General features: G+C 42.2%; 1 pseudogene; it reads right to left on the reverse strand.

Annotated features, from left to right (window-relative positions):
* Positions 1-282: 282 nt before the first annotated feature.
* On the reverse strand, positions 283-2,465 carry LOC134568731 (heat shock cognate protein HSP 90-beta-like; annotated as a pseudogene).
* Positions 2,466-3,688: the final 1,223 nt, after the last annotated feature.

The raw sequence follows: 3,688 nt of genomic DNA on the forward strand, positions 1-3,688 counted from the left end.
GTAATTTATCCAGCTTTGAGTTTCTCTTGTGCTAGAGAGCCTAAATTAAACATCTAACATCACCCTATTAAAGCCATAGACTAGAACACAGCCAAGAGAACAGTGAGATGGGGGAAAAAAAGGTGGAGTCAGCAGCAATTTGTCTTGAAGCTTAGACTCCTTCCAAGGGGACTTCAGGAAGGAGAGCAGATCTCTGGTAATAAATGTCATTACAGTCTATATCCACAAGGAGGAATTCCTGTCCAGACACCTCCACTGGGGACACATCATGAGAGGGGGGGCTAGTTAGTGTTATGTGAAATGAGAGAAAAATTAATCAACTTCCTCCATGCAAGATGCATCCTCTTCATCTTTTAGAGGTGGGATGTCAAGGATGGATGGCAAACTCTCTTCCACTGCTGCTTCATCCTCATCGATATCCAAATCAAGTTTAATCAATCTGCAGATATGGTTAGAGTGTGTCGGAGGATCGACAAGAGAGAAGTCAGGTGACAGCAGAGTAGTTTTAAAGAGAAGAACCATCAGATCCTTTACTACCTTGTCAGATTCTGCTTTCTATGCAGAGTAAAACAAGTAAGTATGGCGCTAAAAATGATTACACTAAAATTGCTATACAAAGCTGCACCTTACAATGTGTAAAAGCTCAAAACACATATAGTAATACAAAAAACAAAATAAAATAAAGTGCACTGCTTTCTGCCTCAATGTCTCCACAATTGGCTGTTCTGGGTTTATCTCCAAGTGTTTCTTGGCCATCGTGTATCCCATGGAGGAGTTATCGCGCAAAGCCTGTGCTCCATTTTGGCGGTCCATCTGTATGTGCTGGTCATAATGCAGCATTGGATACGGTAACCTGCTCAACTTTCTTGTCCAAGATCTCCTTCATCAGCTTGCACAGACTCTCAAACGTCGACTTGTTCTCCTCCATCATCATCTTCTCATCTTCAGTCAGCTCCAGACCTTGCTTTGTGACAGACACCAGAGTCATGCCATCAAACTTCTTCAGTTTGGGACATAGTACTCACCAATGTAGACCACTTTAAAGCCACGCTTCCTCACCTGTTCCACAAAGGCAGAATCTTCCACCTGCTCCTTGCTTTGATCTGTTCATGCAGGACACATATTCTGTCAGAGATGCAATCTCATCTCCAGTCTGTGAAGTGTTGTATCGCAGGAGTTCAGACAACTGCTTCTGAGTTGTGGATGCCCAGCTTTAGGTTCTTGGAGAATGCTTCATAGAAGTTCTTGTAGTTCTCCTTGCCTTCGGCCAAATCTGAAGAGCTCCAAGCATTTCTTCACAATGTTCTTGCGGATTTCCTTCAAGATCTCACTCTGTTGCAGCATTTAATGGCAAGTTCAGGTATTCCGGGATCAACTCATCACAGCTGTCCATGATGAACACACTGTGCACATATAGCTTAATGTTTTTCTTCTTCTTGTTCTCAAACAGGTCAAATGGAACCCGTCTAGGAATGAATAACAAGGCCCAGAACTCCTGCAGGCCTTCAACGGAGAAGTGCTTAACAGCCAAGTGCTCCTCCCAATCATTTGTCAAGCTCTTGTAGAAGTCTCCATACTCCTCCTGGCTGATATCGTCTGGTTTACGTGTCCTAATGGGTTTGGTCTTGTTCAGCTCCTCTTGGTTAATGTATTTTTCTTTGATTTTCTTTGTTTTCTTCTTTTTGTCTTTTCTCTCCTCTTCCTCGTCTGAGCCCACATCCTCTATTTTGCGTTTCTCCTCTCCGTTGTCCTCATCTTTTTTGTTTCTTCCTCCTTCTCATCCTCTGCCTCATCATTGCTGTTCTGCTTCTCAAGATAGAGTGATTGGGTATCCAAAAATAATCTAGAGTGTTTCTTAACCATGTCCTTCACTGGGTTCTCCTCCAGATACTCAGTCTTGTCCTCCTTCAAATGTAGGATGACCTTGGTGCCGCATTCAATGGGTTCACCATAGTCTACCTTTACTGTGAAAGAGCCACCAGCTGAGGATTCCCACGTTCCCACGCATACTGCTCATCATCATTGTGTTTGGTGATCACTGAAACCTTCTCAGCCATAAGGTAGGCAGAGTAGAGCCCCACACCAAACTGCCCAATCGTGGTGATATCTGCTCCAGCCTGCAGGGCCTCCATGGAAGCTTTGGTTCCAGATTTGGCAATTGTTCCCAGGTTGTTGATCAAATCAGCCTTTGTCATGCCAATCCCGGTGTCAATAAGAGTCAGAGTTCGTTCCTGCCAGTTGGGGATGACATCTATTTTCAGATCTTTACCACTATCCAGCTTGGATGGATCAGTGAGACTCTCATAGTGGATTTTATCCAGAGAGTCAGAGGCATTTGAGACCAGCTCTCGCAAGAATATTTCTTTGTTGGAATAGAAGGTGTTAATAATCAGTAACATGAGCTGTGCAATCTCAGCCTGGAAGGCGAATGTCTCCACCTCCTCGCCATGTTGGACTTCTGGCATCTTGTATTAGAGAAGGTTTAGCTCTGCAATGAGTCTGCTGGCAGTTGCTGCAGGAAGGGGGGTATCTTAGGTTTTTGTGCAGTCATGACTTGCCTGAGACCTCTGCTCAGTCAAAAGACCCACCATTGTATATGCCATGTATGAGCAGGCAAATGATATATGCCCACCGACTGCACCCTGTTTGTTTATTGACATCCTGCCAGCAATAATGCATATTTACATTTTTATTGTCATTTTTTTCTCTCTCTTTTTGAAATGTTGGTATCACAAATATATTTTTTTTTTTTTACAATGTCTATATGAATGGATAGCAGAATGGGTATTATTTGGCAAGTTACAGGTAAAATAATGGCATCCCTCCCACTCATCTATTTAACAGTCATGGTGGAGGAACAAAGCTGTTAAACTGAAGTCTTGGCATCCTTATGGCATAGCAGTTGTGGAGCGGAAAGTTGGTGAATAATAATGGAAAAGAAACTGGATAGCCCTCTTGTATTCAAATTAAGGGGGCATGGTGGCACAATTGTGTACTGGGCATCCATCTGGTACACAGGGGATATTGAAATGGACTGGGGATGCTCTGACATCACTTTTTAGATAATTTAGAGGGTCTACTGATTTTTTCATACCCTGAACCTCCATCATACAATAAAAACTGTCTTTTTTTTTAGCAGTGGTGTCATTGCACAAAATACCATACTTGCCTCTAGATTGCGAGTTCGACAGTACAGTATTAATTAAAAGCACATATGAAAATGTAAAGTCTTTAATGACAGATTCAACCCTTATTAAATATTTAGAATGTTCATCAGACCATAATACAGGAACCTTAACTTTAGAAGAGCAAAGAACAAATCAGGTTCTTGTGACCTGTTGGTTTAATGCCCTGAGATTTCAATAAACACTTTTGTTGGTGGCAACATACCCCCATAAAACCACTTTGGGAAATTACCAGTTTAATGTAGAGATACCTACAAAGTTGGTGTAAAGATTTAGCTGGGGTAGGAGAGATAACTTGGGGAGTATTCCTGCATCTTCACGAGAGAACCATCACTCCTTGGATTATTGAGTTTCATCTTTAAACTTCCTTAAAGGAACACTATAGGGTCAGGAACACGATAATGTATTCCTGACCCTATAGTGTTAAAACCACCATCTAGCCCCACTGGGCCCCTCATGCCTCCATAAACATAGCATAATCTTACTTTTATTCAAGCCTGAAG

This window comes from Pelobates fuscus, chromosome 7 (assembly GCF_036172605.1).
Source record: "Pelobates fuscus isolate aPelFus1 chromosome 7, aPelFus1.pri, whole genome shotgun sequence".
NCBI lineage: Eukaryota > Metazoa > Chordata > Amphibia > Anura > Pelobatidae > Pelobates > Pelobates fuscus.